Genomic DNA, 17,935 nt, shown 5'->3' with positions numbered 1-17,935 from the left:
AGAAAGTTTTAGTTTTCCCATTAAAGAGTTAAGTAGATTTTTTTCCCTTTTTCTGTATCATAATTATTTTGCTCAAGCACTATGGGAAAGAAACAAGTTTTATAGTTTTACATTAAGATTATTAATATTTTAGCAGTATCACAGGAAGCAGATCAAGAGCATTTAAAAAAGAATTTCCTTGTCAAACACACATTCATCCACATACTTAGATTACAGTTTTGTTATGTTCTTACCCGTAAACATGCCTCTGACTATAGCAAAGAAAAAAAACATCAGGAATTTCCAAACACATTTTCATGCTGATTCCAGTGTGTTTCACCGGTATCTTTTCTATACCTGCCTCATCAAAGGTTTCATAGCAGTGCTGCAGCACTGGGAAAAGAAGGAGGGCTTAGAATTGCTCACTAAAATGCCACCTTAAGGCCTACAGGCTATAACAAATAACCAAGACTCGAGAAAACAGCAACAAGCTCAAGATGGCGATGCAGTACGACTCCCGCAGCAGCAGCCAGTAATAAGGAAGGTTATTCAATCCCATTAGCCTTTTAGCCCAAAGAACCCCTCCTCCTCCCACTCATTCAGGCTTTCACTTACCCTTCCTCTTGGCCTCTTCACTGAAGACATTTTTGGCGTCAGACAAAGGCTTGCCCTCTGCTTTTTCACCACCCCAGGCAGTGCTCAAGAAAAAAGCATTGAAAGAAGAATCCTAAATGGCCTATTTAGCAAGCTGCAACCAAGAGATGCACAACCCTCCACAAATACACATTTTGATTTATCAACACATTTCTGCCTTGGCAAGTTTATATCTACTGTTCATCCTATTTAGGAATGATAAAGACTATAAACCCTCCTAAAAAGCTGAGTTTCCTCAATAGCTGTAAGCAGATAGCCAGATTCCAACAAAGCACAGAAAGAAATGAATGCACAAAGCATCAAAATGCATCAGCATGAATATTAGAGATGTCGTTAAAAATACTGACTCCTTCTGCGGAAGTAGGCCAGCAGATGGTGCTACCAGTTATTATTCCATTAGACTCTGCAATTTAACCCCCAATGGACTGTTCTTCCCTCCATGTAACATATTAACTCTCTCTCTGCCATTTCCTGCAATAAAGTTTTTAAAAAATATACCAAAAAAATGATTAAAAAAATAATTTGGAAACTACAATTGTGGTGAAATGATTTTATGTGGCTATCAATTTTTAAAAATACAATATAATTTTCACTGAGAAAAATAATTTTACATGACATCTTCATAAAACTGTGAAATATTTAAAATATTGAAAATAGCTAAAGATGTGAAAAGTATTATGAACAGGACATGCAAATGAACACTTAAGTAATTGACCTTTACTCCTGATATTCTATTTTAATTGAACTGCTGTTTTTCAGATAAAATTTTAGGTTCAATTCTTTGCTAAAAATAAATAGCAAGTCCACGTGAATTTGATCACTGGTACAACTTTTCTGTTTAGAAAAAAATTGAGACTATTTTAGTAATGCCTCTAAGTAGTTAAAACAAAATTTCACTTTACCTTTTTTCATTAATGCCAATTTTTTCAGTTGGTCTTGGCTAGTCATCTGATATGGCTACCAAAGCACACTGTATTGTTTTTGTTTTTCTTTCTGGGCACCAAAGGTCACAAAACAGAGATCAGCACTATCTGAACAGTGTCCTAGAAAGATCAATCTGGACAGCATGAGAAAAGATTAAAGGCAAAAAAGGACCATTAAAAGCAACAAAAGGATCTCACTGACCTAGAGATCATCCATGAAAAAAATCATAAGACTGAACCCACTTAGTACTTACTAAGTGCCAAGTTATTAAGTACTTTGCATGCATTAACTAATTTACTTCTGAATGGTAAGCGGGTAATAATAGATAATGAATAGAATGGGGGTGGGCCCAAATGAGAGATTTTTATTTTATTTATTTATTTATTTATTTTTGTGGTACCGGGGATGAAATCCAGGACTTCCCACATGCTAGGCAAATGTTATTCCACAAAACTACTACACTCCAGCCCTTTTTATTTTATTTTGGCCAAGCTGGCCGAATTTGAGATTCTGCAGCTTCAGACCTCAGAGTAGCTGAGATGATCCGTCATGCATAATGCTCTTTGAGAAATACTCTCATTGTAGCATTACAAAATAGTAAAAGGAAATTAATAATTACAAACTTGATGTCAATAATATCAATAAAAGCATGACAGGGCATGGTAGCACACACCTATAATCCCAGCAATTTGAGAAGCTAAAGTAGGAGAATCGTAAGTCTAGCCTAGGTAACTCAGAAAGACCCAGTACCAAATATATTTTTTTTAAAGTGGGTGGGGTATAGTTCATTAGTTATCACATCCCTGGGGTCAATCCCCACTATTAAAATCAAACAATTGATCAGTCAATGTAAGAACTAAAACTTGCTTAGAATGCCAAGTCCTATTCCTAATATTTCATATATATTGCCTCAATCTTCAAGCAATTCTATAAAGCTGACTGTGGTGGCACATTTCTGTAATCACAGCAGCTCAGGAGGCTGAAGCAGAAGAATTGCAGGTTCAATGTCAGCCTTAGTAACTTTGTGAGACTCTATTTTAAAACAAAAAATAGAAATGGCTGGGATGTGGCTCAGGGATTAAACCCCATTGGGATCAATCTCCAGTACCTGCCCCTCCCCCAAAAGGGAATGTGTGTGTGTGTGTGTGTGTGTGTGTGTGTGTGTGTGTGAGAGAGAGAGAGAGAGAGAGAGAGAGAGAGAGAGAGACAGAGAGAGAAAGAGAGAGAGAGAGAGAGAGAGAGAGAGAGAGAGAGGGGCAGAGAGAGAAGGGTTAGTTCTTTTCATACTGAGTATGAAATGGAGAGCTCTATCAATTGGAAATTTAGGACTTGATCCTCAGGGACTGAGAGGACAGGGCTGAAACACAAGATGTGGGTTCCAGGGCTGGGAATATGGTTCAGAAGTAGAGTATCTGCTTAGTAAATCCAAGGCCCTGAACCTAAGCCTTGATACCATAAGGGGGAGGGGGAGAAGATGTAGATTACCCTGCTCTTTCTTTACCCTTCACTCACTGATATTCTATTCACAGAACCAAGAACTCCAAAATATCTTACTTTCTCCTACAAAAAGTTTTCAATCGATTCTATTACCTGATTCAAAATCCCAATTGCTTAATAATAAATATTAACAGTAGATTGATATTAATTATTATTATTAAAAATATTAACAGTAATATTAAGTGAATCTGTGATCAAATATTCCTTCTGCTACTAGAATACAAAACTCTATTCTCATAGAATATTAACACCAAGGTGTTAAATAACTACACATCCTGAATATCAAATCATTGCCCAAATCACACACATACAAAAATATACTATGTTAAGGTTCTTGGGTTCCTTTCCCCCATCTAAACAGAATGTAAATTCTGTCAAATCTACTTAATTGTGTTTTGTTTTGTTTTTCTCTTCTCAGTCCCCAGAGCATCTGGTTGTATTAATTACCCATCTGTGATTACCTGGAGAAATATCCTCCTGTATAAAATATACATTACAGTCTTTAAGGGTAACAAAAGGTCAGGTCTGCAACCTACTCTCAAATGGAGTAAAGGAATTTTGTGGTACTATAATTGCATTTTAAGTTTCTGATAATTTCAAAATACAAGATATTTTAAAAATTTAAAACAAATTCACAGGCCTTCTTCCCCAAATACCTGTGTGTTAAATAATTTTTAAAATACAAAAAGGGGGCTGGGGATGTGGCTCAAGCGGTAGCGCGCTCGCCTGGCATGCGTGCGGCCCAGGGTTCAATCCTCAGCACCACATACAAACAAAGATGTTATGTCCACCGAAAACTAAGAAATAAATATTAAAAATTCTCTAAAAATAAAAAATAAAAAATAAATTCAAAAAGGTACATACATTAATCATATCAAATATTCACAAAACAAGAAAAAGAAATCATAAGAAAACAGCTAATGAACAACCAATAATAATAATAAAAAAAAAGAAAACAGCTAATATATGCAATACTTGGACAAATAGGAGTATAAATGGAAAACCCTGGACATCATATTTTAGTATTGGGGAATCTCAAGGATTTACAGTATGAGTATTTTTCAAATCATGACCAAAAAGCAAGTAATAATGTATATTCAGTAGGTCAAGGCTAGCACTGTAAATATGAAATAAAACAAAATAGGACAGTATTTAAACCTTGTAGATGAATTTCATACTCTGAGGAATCAGAATGTTTTTACCATGTGGTAGTTCCCTTTTCCTTCATGAGGGGAAGCAGCAGAGATCTGGTCTAAAATCAGAGGTTTTGAAATTTGAATAGGGATTGTTGCCTGTTCTTGAAATTTTCCCACCTACTCACTCTCCCACACTGAGGTTATTTAGCCGTTTTAGTTGCATAAAAGTAAGTAAAATTATTGAATCACTAGTATGTAGACATGAGTAAAAATTAAAAATTTCCAAATTTAGGAAAAACAAACAAGTGATTTTCAACAACATACATATTAGTAGCACTGTAGCTAAAAATCTTCCAATTTTCTTATGAGAGAGGACTGTCAGTCTTCAGGCTTCGGAGTCTAGGTACAAGGAGGTTACAATGGAAGAAGATGTGAAAGAAACATTTAGCAAGACTTGAGTAAGAATGATTTTGAATGTGTAGAAAGACAATGTAGAATAACCAGGAATGAAACTCTAGCAGATAAAGAGGGGTTAATGAAGGAAAACAAAAAGAAAATGAAAGAATAGTAAGATGAGTCAGGATAGAGTGGTGTCAGGGAAGTAAACAGAAAAATTCAAGTTAAAACCACTACAATGAAAAGAAATATATACAGAAAATCTTAATAAGAATTTGTTATAATAATAATTTTTAAGGAATTTTTTCTCTTAAATTGTTTATAGTCACTTGGTGTGCCAGTTCTTAATATCCTTGTTTAAAAAACAGAAGCCTAAACATTACTTAAATATTCATATTAAATCAATCATCTAAAAAATAAATTCATAGTTTATTTTAGTAATATGTATCAAATATCAGGGTTTTTTTGAAAGCGTCAGTGGGTGGTTCTTAATACATACAACATTTTTCTCCAAGTTACCAAAAACAAACAAACTTGTTTTTAAAGAGAAGAGAAAATAGATCAAAGAGCAAATTATAATGTAAAAATTGTTTTCTGAGTTATGCCCTTATATTTGATTTCAGTGTTTCTGATCAAAATGGAGTGATTATTTCACTTTACTTACTTTATTTTTTTTTTAGTTGTTATTTTTTTTTAGCCCTGGGGATTAAACTCAAGAGTTCTATACTGCTGAGCTACATCCCTGGGTATTTTTGCTTATTAATTTTAGATAGGGTCTTGTTAAGTTGCCCAGATACTCCTCAATCCCAGGAATACAAAATGAATAAACAAATCTTTTTTTTCATATATAAACTAAAATATTTACAAATGAAGTTATATGACTGAGATATGCTCCATAAACATCCACAGAGCAGGTGAGTGTATGAGAGAGAATAATTTAAATGAAATAAATGGTGGCCATAAATTAATGGCTGTTGTACCTGGGTGATGAATATTCCATTTTTGGGTACACTTGTTATTTAACATAATACAGTTTAGAAGTAGTATTCTGTAATAACAATTAGTTTAGTGTGAGAAAATTAGAATCATGTGGGAGAATGATAAGCAATAAGAATTTAAAAGAATATGTTAGATTATCAAAGTGTTATAAATTATGCTAAAATATCTAAACTTTATGTAAAGGATTAGAAAAAAGCGATTATACAAAGACAAGTAATAGAATCAGATTTTTAGACATAGGATTGCTGAGCAATTTCAACAAAAATATCAGGATACTGACCAAAAATATGTCGATTTAGCAAAAGGTCATATAAGACATAAAAATAAGTAGTATTTAACCTATCATCTTATATTATAGTAGTTTGTGTCACTTTCTCAATGTTTCCAAATAAGTCAAGTATATATTTTTAAAACATCAAACTGCAAAACTTTATCAAGTTCACAACTTAGAACATTAAATCCATTAAATTTATCAGACCGAAGTTACCACTGATACTAAAAACTTCTCAGCATAATGATGTGATTAAGAGAATGAGCTTGGGAGTCAGCCAGGCCGCAGTTCAAGTTCTAGTTTTATCATTTACTTGGGCCTCAGCTTCTTCAACTATAAAATGGAGATGATAATATTATCTACCTTATAGAGCTGTTGTGAGACCTAATATATAATGCAAGGAATAGAAATACTCATAGACATAAGATATTGTTTTTATTATGATATGATATGCTCTTCTCAATGTATCATTCCAGTGAGTAAATGATGCCAGTTTGTCTTATTACTGGTGATGTTAACTTTGATCACTTGGTTAAAGTAGTGTCTACCATGATTCTGCACTATAAATGACTCCTTTTAGAACTAAAACACATTTTATGGAGAGATATTTGAGACTATGCAAAAATGCGATTTCTCACGTACATGTGCCTGATAATTGTAGCATGCACTGATGTTATTGCCTATAAGATAATTATTGTGGCATTTACCTAATGAAAATTTTCCAATTCCACCATTCTTTCTGCATTTTTAATTGGAATTCTACCATAAGTAAGAGCTCTCATTTTGCCATTTATTTATTCATTCAATTATTTACTTATACCAGTACAAACTCATGGGAGGTTATTTTATTCCATAAGTTATAATCTGATACTATGATTATTTATTTGTTGCTTAAATTATTCCATTTTGGCCACTTAGAACTCCTTTAGGTTGCTTACTATGTTAATTGGACATAACCCTATCAGATTTCAAGTATTTCCTTACTTTCTGGTACTGTAAAATATTCTAGGGTTGTGGTTAAAATAGTTGAATTGAGTGGTTAAAATGGAGGCCATACTCAGTATGCTAAAAAGTAAATGAGGAAAGAAAGTTAATGAGAAAATAATTTGATATAATAAATATCATACGCTTTTCCTAAATAAGAAAATAAAAACTGAAAACTAAAGTATGATTTTTTTCCTGGCTAAAAAACAAAACAAAACCAGGCATAAAGGCTTGGAGATATAGGGAGCAGGAATAGAGGATGAATAATTTGAGTAGAAATTGTAAAGTACTTTCCAACAACAATTTTTTAAAAATCATGTTGATTAAAAATGTAAATATTATATATAAATATATAAATAATTCTTTGGTAAATAATATAAGCTTTCTATAATATCAATTATAAAATGATTCTAGTGGAGGTGGGGGTAGGAATCTCAAAGTATTTAAAAAGACTTCTTCAATAAGTTTATTCACAAACAATTCTTCCTGAAAGTTTCCACAATTTCTGGCATATTTTCTTATTTGATTTCATAATTCCCTAGGTGGTGATCAAAACAAAAAAATTTCCTAAATTTGCAAATGAAAGAATTCAGGCCTGGACAGAATAAGTACCTATCAAACTGAAATAACTTGTTGAGTTCAACTCTTCAAAAATCATTTTGCAGGCTGGGATTGTGGCTTAGCGGTAGAGCGCTCACCTAGCATGGGCGGGACCCAGGTTCTATCCTCAGCACCACATAAAAATAAAGGCATTGTGTTGTGTCCATCTACACCTAAAAAATAAATATTAAAAAAAAATTTTGCTAACTATTATCAACATCTACCATGACCACATAGTTGATTGTTAATCTCAAACTCAAAAAGCATTAAATATAATAACCTCTTAGGAATCAGTAACCTTTCCAAAGCAGTATACCAAATTGCAGTCAGCTATTCTTGAGATTGCTTTAAGAGATCACTATAGTGGCAATCTGACAAAATTTCATAAATGAAATATACTTGTATAGCCTTAATAGGTCCCAGTAAAGTAGAAAGGCAACAGGGTAAGTAAATTAGCCAACAAGTTGCTTGATAACACTGACCATCTCTGAATTCTTCTGGCAAACAATGTTTCTAAAAGTCTTAAATTCAAAGGAGAAAACCTCTTTCAAGTCTTTAAAAAGGGGAACTGAGAGTTCTATTAAAAAATTCATTTTATGCAATTCATTATGAGAAATCAACATTTTAGAATTCAGAATTCTGATACAATTTTTAAAAATTATTTCAACAGTCAAGTGATTATTAACATAACTATAAATGATATTAAGAAACTAGTATAAGTATATATATACAATAAGGTACATTCTAAAAATAAGGCATTTAAATCTGCCAAGCAGTTTTAGGCAAAAGAAAATATAATTCCATTACATGCCAAAGAATAATGACACATATATATAAAAGTTAGGCTAGGCATGGTGGTACCTTTCTGTAGCCCCAGTTACTTGGTAGGTTGAGACAGAAGATCACCTGAGTCCAGGGGTTCAAGATCAGCCTGGGAAATGTACGAAGTCATTGTCTTTTAAATAAAATTTGTTTTAAAACTTAGGGGCATTTTAGAAATAGAAATACCAAAACATTGTTAATCATCTCATGTTAAAATTTCATCTGGGAGAACACAAAAGAAATAATGAGAGAAACTACATCTCTGGACATAATTCATACCACAGAAAAGAAATATTTCTGGAAGCGATGAGGACCACATGAGATACATATGAGAAAGCTATAATGTCTTTGTCCTTCTGGTATCCAGGACCATGTTTCCTGGTATAGTAGTAACATAGTATGGTATTGTAATCATAGTAATATCTATCTATCTATCTATCTATCTCTCTCTCTCTCTCTCTCTCTCTCTCTCTCTTATACCAGGGACTGAGCCCAGGAGCATTTAAACACTTGAGCCACATCCCCAGCCCTTTTTATTGTTCACTTTGAGACATAGTCTCACTAAGTTGCTTATGATCTTGCAAAGTTGCTGGGGCTGGCCTTGAACATGTGATCTTCCTGCCTCAGTCTCCCAAGTTGCTGGGATTATAGGCATGGGCCACCATGCCTAGTGTATATTTCAGTCTTTATAAAGGTGGATCACCGGGCTGGGGATGTGGCTCAAGCGGTAGCGCGCTCGCTTGGCACGCATGTGGCCCGGGTTCGATCCTCAGCACCACAGACAAACAAAGATGTTGTGTCTGCCGAAAACTAAAAAAAAAAAAAAAAAAAAAAAAAATTAAAAAATTCTCTCTCTCTCTCTCTCTCTCTAAAAATAAATAAATAAATAAAAATAAAGGTGGATCACCTTTGAAAGTTAAAGGAAAACCAACAACAAAATATGTTATTTCCTGAAATTACAAAAGGATAGACAGATCAATACAGTCATAAAATATAGCTCATTAAGTCAAGACTCAGAAAAAAAAATTTTTTTTTCAATACTACAGTCAGAAGTGATTTGAGGGCCTGGGGTTGTAGCTCAGTGGTAGAGCTCTTGCCTAGCACGGATGAGGCACAGGGCTCGATCCTCAGCACCACATTTACATAAATAAATTAAATAAAGGTACATCTATAACACTCTCTCTCTCTCTCTCTGTATAAGTGATTTGAAGGGAAAAAAATGTTTATCTAAAAATGATGGTTACAGCCATAAATATTTCAAAGGCAAAGAACAAAAAAGAAAAGTACAAAAAAAAAAAAAAAAATAGCAATGTAAGAAGCGTTAACCTGTAAGCGTAGTATCAGGAAGGCTATAGCCCACAATAGTAAAGTTTGACAAAATGATTTGGGGTAACTGAAAATGCTCTATTAGTGGTTTTGAACAAGATTGGCTAAGATCTTATGAACATGGTGTATACATAGCAGTGAGGTGCCTAGGAAAGGAAAAATAGATAATAGGGGGTGAGGGAGCACAGAGAACACCATTTTTTTTTTTTTTTAGTATTGTTAATATTTATTTCTATACTATGTTACAAAGAAAAAACATTTAGTTAGGAAAGGATATAACTCCAATGTTAAATCTCAACCAGTAGAATCATGCTGTATATTTTAAGAATAAAAAGAGATCCAAGCACAGTGGAACATGCCTGTAATCTCTAATTGAATAATTCCAGTTTAAATTGTGAACTGATGCCATCTGGTTTATCTTCTGAATTCCTACTGCCCTTTCACTTCAGCTTAATCTCTTCAGCAAACCTATCATGAGTTCTTAAATTAGCCACCCCTTAGTTGAATGATCATATTTTTAAAAATGCTGACTACAAAAAAAGAAAAAAACGTATGAGGCTGAATCTATAAATGGCCACACACGGGTGTACACACAGCACTACTTAAGGATGAAATAAAGGGTGCATGCATTAACAGTAGCTCAAATAAGAAATGCCAAGGATTCCGGTGCTGTGGCACACGCCTGTAATCCCTGAGGGTTGGGAGACAGGAGGATTGCAAGTTCAAAGCCAGCCTCAGCAAAAGTGGGGCACTAAGCACCTCAGTGAGACTCTGTCACTAAATGGAATACAAAATAGGCTGGGAATATGGCTCAGTGGTTGAGTGACCCCAAGTTCAATTCCCAGTACCCAACAACAACAACAACAAAAGAAATACCAAGGAACTTAAGCTCAGTGCAAACTAAATGAATGCATAGTATAATAAGCTGGCAAAAAAAAAGAAAAGTAAATGGAATCCTACTCTGCATAAATAGAAATATGTTCTACAGAAAAAAGGAGGTGGTAATTACACTATACTTGAGTATTACCAGGAGACATGTACTATTTTAGTTTGGAGGAACAGGAACTAGTTCATTCATTCACAACATATCGAGTGCATATTATCTGCAAAACATTGTTGTAAGCTAAAGACAAAATTCCTTTCTAATGTAACTAACATTTTAGAGAGGGAGATAATAATCAAATAGGTAAAACTTCAGATGGGGATAAAAGCTATTCAGAGAAAGAAAATAAGATAATGTGGTGAAAAATGACAAGGTGACCATTTAGAACAAATTCAGGAAAGTTCTGAAGAGGCACTGTTAACAATGAAATCTGAATGAAAAAAAAAATAGGTGAAGATTAAAGAGGAATTAGAAATTATCTTAAACAGATTTGAGAAATCACCTACAAAGCAAATGACCAATGTACTGGATTTATATCTTAATAGTAAGCATTAATTATATTTTCCAGTCTGTTCATTTGAAAACTGTCTCATGTTAGAACCAAGTACTCTGCCCCTCAATTTCTATGCAGATCTTATCTGTTCAAGTCCTACAGCTTAAGCTTATTCCTTTTAGTAATGAGCCATCATCATAATTCTCAATAGTTGGTTGAGAAAAGACTGTTTTTGAATTGTAAATTGCAATCTCTTTACTGGCCATCAATTTAGTGGACAGCAATTAACATTCTTTATAAATGAAATAGACCCAAAGTGCTTTGTGAAACACTGGTGAAATCTTAATATTGAAGAAGTTGGCTAATACTTAACTACAGAATCAAAGAAAAAAAAATTAAAACTTATACAAGAAGTAAATATTCACATCCTTTATGTACTTAACACCATACATATCATATAAAATGAAAACTACCTGGTGAAGGAATGAATGAATGAACGAAGACTGAATAAACTTCTAACACTAAGTACGCTTGTGCAGGAAAGAATTTGGCTTCTATGAGATAACTTATACAATACTTGACAGGAGTGTCTTTGTTTAGGAAAGGGACTGCCCACATCAGAAAGATTTTGGATGGGGGTTTGGAATTACCTAGTATTAATCAGGAGACTGAAAATCATCACACAGACAATTTATTAACCATGCTTGTATACCAAAGACCTAATAAAGACTCTTGACACTGAGACTCAGTGAGTTCTGTGGTTGGCAATATTCCATGTCTATTGTCACATTAATGATGGGACCTAATTCTTAGGAAAGAAGACAACAAAAACTTCATGTTTGAAACCCTTTCAAACTCTGCCCTATTCATCTCTTTCTGGACTAATATTTTTTTTGTTGCCGCCTTTTAAAAATAATACTATAACTGTGAATATAAAAGATTTTAGTGGGTTCTGTGAGTCCTGCTAGAAAATTATTGAAATAGCCACCCTCAAAACCTGCAGCTAGTGTCAGAGACGAGGGCAATGTTGGGACAGTGCTAAATGTAGCCTGCCTAACTCTGAGTAATGTTCTCAATGAAAAATAATAATAAAGTAAGTCTGATGGGAAAATAGAGATCTTAATTTGCTATCTACCTTCAATTGTTAGCTCCAATTAAAAAGACTGGTGATTTTAAAAAAAATTAGTTGTAGATGAATACCATATCTTTATTTTTATTTATTTATTATTTTTTATGTGGTGCTGAGGATTGCATGGGAGGCAAGCACTCTACCACTGAGCTACAACTCCAGCCCAAGATTGGTAAGTTTTTGTAAGACTTAAAAAACAATGAAAAGTAGGATTGACAATTCCATTCTATCAAAGGATTGTCTATAGGAAATCTGGACTAAGAAAACTGCTTCCTTAACTATGCCTAGGCAAAAGTCTAAAGAAATCTGTACATAGGAACACATCCATGTGACAAGATTCAATACTCCTATGTGAATTAACAACAAAAAAAATCCGACATATCTGATTTAACAGAAAAGGGACAAAAGAAGATATGATAGCTCACTTACATATCACATAAAAGGAATATTTTGTGAGACTTGAAAGAAAGTTCAATTCTTTAAACAAATAATAAATGTTTATCATTAATAAGGCACTACATTGGTGTTATAAAATGTAACATGTAGTCTCTCACTTAAAGAAACTTATTCCCTGGTAGCACAGAACTATTACTTCTGGATACTTTTCTACAGCAATCTCAATGAATAAAAGACTAGGAGATCAACTACATACCAAATATGTTTATTAAGCAAAGAATGTTATTCAAATCTTACTATAATTAATAAATAGGATAGATGATTACAAACAAAACTAATATTTATACTTTATCTGAAGATTTATAGAGGATTTAAACCTGTACTATCTCATTTATTTCTTCCATCCAATAAAATGGCTATAAGTGATATATGGTATTTCCATTATAAAATGTAGAAAATATGTACCAAGGACCAAAGATTGATCCTCAGCACCAAGAGGAAAAAAAAAAAAAAAAAGAAAAAAAAAAGACAACGTACTCTTTAGCCAAATCACATAATCTTTCCTCATGTTCCTTTTATATTAGTCAACTATCAGATCTTGGACTCTTTTCTACTTCCTTACTTTTCATGTAGGAAACATATTCACCATAATATATACATCTAAACACTTACAGAACCTCAAGTGAAGGAAGTAAAACGGCACATACTAGTAAATTTTTTTCTGGTTCTGATAGCAGAGGTGCATATTAGCTGTTGGTCTACCAATGAGAATCACTGACCTACACTTTTCTACTGAAACAAACATATGAATCATTAACATATAAACCTTATAGTAGAGAAAACTGAAGGGAAAAATCTATGAGCAAAATAAAACTTATTTCATGGGAGAGAAGATCTTATAAAACTTTAGTTTGGCTTAGGAACTTCTAAAAATGCCTCACAATTTACGAAATATTTTAATCCAAAATTGAATCTGATGGATCGTTGTCTTTAAAACTTCACTACGTGAAGACTGGCCACAGATTCATTCATTTATCTAAAAAGTTTGCATTTTGTTGTTGTTGTTGTTTTTGTGTGTGTGTGTGTGTGTGTGGTGAATGCAAGGCAAATGCTCTAGTAACTGCGCTATATCCCCAGTCCAGTGCTTAATATGAGTAGGGACTGTTCCCAAGCATTCTCATAACTTTCTTTGTCACTTCTACTAAGTGACAAAGTTTCTACTAAGTGACTAAACTTTCTTTGTCATTTCCACTAAGAACTCTTGCACTTATTGTCAAATCTATTGCTTTCAAAATAGGGACATATGGTACCTATCAATGTTAATCATGTATTATGGTGGGCAGAATTTGAAAATGAATTCCCAATGATGCAAGTGTTGTATAATCCCTCTGCTTGAATGTAGACTGAACCTAAGAACATGGCAGAATATTACAGAGTATGTGGCAAAACTGAAAGGATTTCATAGAGGTAATCAAGATCTAAACTAGTCAACTATGAGTTAATCAAATGGAAATCAACTAGGTGAGAGTGAGCCTAACCTAAGCAGATTAGTATAGAATATATGATTTCATTTCTATAACATTCTTGAAATGGAAAAATTATAAAGAAGAGATTAATGTTGCCAAGGGTTAAAAATGAGAGAGAAAACGTCATAGCTAGAAAAGGGCATAATCAGAATTGTAGATAGTGGTTTAGCTGGGCATGGTAGTGTTCACCTATAATTCCAGCAGCTCAGGAAGCTGAGGCAGAAGGATCACAAGTTCAAAGCCAGCTTTAGCAACTTAGCAAGGCCCTAAGTAACTAAAACCCTGTTTCAAAATTAAAAATAAAAAGAGCCTGGGATGGAGCTCAGTAATTAAGCACCTCTGAATCTTGACTATGAAGAACTTTCAATGTGATAAAATGCTACAGAAATATGTAAGGCCTTGGGTTTTATCCTTAGTTGGAGGGTTGGGGAATGGATCATAAAAATAAATGCAGATACATAAAAAATGAGAGCATGTGAAACTGAGAAATCTAAATAAAATTAGGATTGTATCAACTCAATTTACTGGTTGCAATAGATATTACAGCTTTAAAAGATGCCACCACTGAGGGAAACTGAGTAAAAGATACAATGGATTTCATTGTATCCTTTCTTTTTTTTTGCGGGGGGGGGGGTGGGGGGGTACCAGGGATTAAACCCAGGGGTGCTAAAACACCAAGTCATAACCCCAGCCCTTTTATTAAACTTTATTTAGAGACAGGGTCTCATTGAGTTACTTAGGGCCTCCATAAGTTGCTGATGCTGGCTTTGAACTCACTATCCTCCTGCCTCAGCCTCACAAGCTGGAGGAATTACAGGTGTGCGCCACTGCGTTTGACCACTGTATTATTTCTTACAACTGCATGTGAATTTTCAATTACCTCAAAATAAAAAGCGTTAGAGAGAGAGAGAGAGAGAGAGGGGGGGGGGGGGCACGAGAGAGCGAGCAAGAGAGAGTGCTCTTTGGTTTTCTCTAAGCTCAGAGACTCTCCTGTTGGCTTTTTAAGAAACAAACTGCTCTAAGTCCACAGCTGCAAGGAAGTGAATTTTGTCAACAACTCAAGAGAATTGAAAAAAGGACCCTAGGCTTCAGATGACATACAGTGCGAGTTGATACACTGGCAAAAGTCTTGTGAGAGCCTGGGAAGAGACCTAGCTAACTTGTGCCCAGACACTTGGCCCCAAGGAAACAAGGAGATAATAAATGTGTGCTGTTTTAGCTCATTAAGTTAAACATGAGATAATCTGTTTCTATATAGCATTAGAAAATGAATATATTCATGTACATGGTTACTGAATCACTCCATTCTTGAACAATTCTCAATATAACTACATAAAGAATTCAATAACTATATGTATATGCAAAACTTTTCTATGATGTCAAGAGAATGATTACTCTTGAGGAGAGGGCAAATAGTGACTACAAAGAGAAAAGATTAAAACTCTGGGGAGGAAAGAGGGAAGGTACTGGAGAATGAAACTGACCAAATTACATTGTTTTATTATGAGTATGTATATATAAGTAACAATAGATTCCACTATTTTATATAATTATAATGTACCAATAAAAATTTTAAAAGAAAGTGGACAATTTTTTAAAAAGTAAATAAAGTCAAATAGGAAACGATTATTTGATCTTATTGCCATTAATTTGAGTAAACAATTGAAAATATCCAGGTTTAACCAAAAAAAAGAACAAATGATTTCCTATTGCAATGATGTTTTGACACAAAGCATAGATTTTTTTTATCATGGTATATTATATTTCAGATAGTTTTCATTTAGAAATAAAAAGGGAAAATCAGAGCATATTTCCTCCAATTCCAGGAGAAATCTATGAAATAATTAAAAGATCTCTTAAGAGTTACCTTAACCAATGTTATTAGTGATGGAGAAAAGGAGGAGCAGGAGGAAAGTTTTTTTTTTGTTGTTGTTTTATTGGTACTGGGGTTTAAACCTAGGGGTGCTCTACCACTAAGTGACATCCAAAAGGTAGCAAATGTCTATCATCTCACTTCAGTCAGAATGGCAGCTATTATGAAGGCAACAACAATAAATGTTGTCGAGGATGTGGGGAAAAAGGCACACTCACACACCACTGGTGAGACTGCAAATTGATGCAGCCAATATGGAAAGCAATATGGAGATTCCTTGGAAATCTGGGAATGGAACCACCATTTGACCCAGCTATCCCTTAAAAACAGCATACTACAGGGACACAGTCACATCAATGCTGATAACAGCACAATTCACAATAGCTAAACTTTGGAGCCAACCTAGATGCCCTCTAGTGGATGAATAGATTAAAAAAAATGTGGCATATATACACAATGGAATTTTACTCAGTAATAAAAGAGAACAAAGTCATGGCATTTGCAGGTAAATGGATGGTGTTGGAGAAGATAATGCTAAGTGAAGTTAGCCAGTCCCAACAAAACAAATGCCAAATGTTTTCTCTGATATAAGGAGGCTGACTCATAGGGGGTTAGGGAGGGGGAGCATGGGAGGAATAGATGAATTCTAGATAGGGCAGAGGGGTGGGAAGGAAAGGAAGAGGGCAGGGAATTAGTAAGGATGGTGGAATGTGATAGACATCATTATCCAACATACTTTATATACAACCAGAGATATGAAAATCGTGTTGTATACGTGTAGTGTAATAAGAATTGTAATTAATTCTGCTGTCATTTATTTTAAAAAAATCAATAAAAAGAAAAGAAAAAAAATCTGAGGGGGGGAAATTCACTTTGGGGCTGAGAATGTAGCAGGATAGAGTACATGCTTAGCTTCTACAAAGCCCTGGATTCAACTAACAGCACTACAAAACAAAAACAAAAACACTCAAAAATAAGAAAACAAGTATTCCAATTTAAAAAATGGGAAATTTTGAATAGGCATTTTACCAAAGTAGACAAATGGATGGTAAGTAAACAAAATGCTCACATTGTTAGATTAAGAAAATACAAATTTGAACAGTCAGTATACTATTTAATCTATTGGTGAAAAATTAAAAATCCACCAGGTGTCGTGGCCTATGCCTATAAATCCCACCTACTTCTGAGTCTGAAGCAGAAGAATTGCAAGTTGAAGCTAGTCTTGGCAACTTAGTGAGACCCTATCTCAAAATAAAATGAAAAGGATTGGGAAAGTAGCTCAGTGGTAGAGTACCTTTGAGGGGGGTTCAATTCCCAGTATCGTGAAAAGAAATAAATGAATGAATGATTAAAGAAAAATAAGCTAGGTTAGGGGGCATTTGTCTGTAATCCCAGAAACACAGGAAGCTAAGGCAGGAGGATTGGAAATTTGAGGCCAGCCTCAGCAATTTAATGAGACCCTGTCTCAAAATAAAAAATAAAAAGGGCTGGAGATGTAGCTCAGTAGTAAAGCAATCCTGGGTTCACTCACTCAGTACTAAAATAAATAAATAAAAATAATAAAAATAACAATAACAAGATTAACTGCTAGAGAGGATATAGAACAAATGAAACTCATACACTATCAGCAGGAACACACAAATGCTAACAATTTGGTGGTGTTTTATTATAGTTAAACATACACTTAAACAAATGATCCCCAGCAATCCTACCTTAAATATTTTCCCCAAATAAATGAAATATATGCTTTCATTTGATTAAAAATAATTGCACACAAATGTTCATAGGGGTTTTATTCGTATTTGTCAAAATCAGGGAAAAATCTAAATGTCTTTTAACTGATTAATACATAAACAGTCTGCACTATATTCATATAATGGAATACTACTACACAATAACAGAAAGGAAAATAAAAAAATACAACCCTATATGCAACAAAAAAATAATACAATATACTAAGTGGAAGAAGCCAAACTCATATAAGGTAACATAATTCGTGATTCCATTTATGCAACATTCTCAAAACTACAAACATGCTCATTGGCTT

General features: G+C 33.9%; 1 protein-coding gene across 11 annotated transcripts in view; it reads right to left on the bottom strand.

Annotated features, from left to right (window-relative positions):
- Positions 1-17,935, bottom strand: part of Chd9 (chromodomain helicase DNA binding protein 9) — a 248,528-nt gene that overhangs the window by 103,874 nt on the left and 126,719 nt on the right. The gene's annotated exons all lie outside the window — the stretch shown is intronic.

Source organism: Callospermophilus lateralis, chromosome 18 (assembly GCF_048772815.1).
Source record: "Callospermophilus lateralis isolate mCalLat2 chromosome 18, mCalLat2.hap1, whole genome shotgun sequence".
Lineage (NCBI taxonomy): Eukaryota > Metazoa > Chordata > Mammalia > Rodentia > Sciuridae > Callospermophilus > Callospermophilus lateralis.
This window is presented reverse-complemented; position numbering and strand designations above follow the sequence as displayed.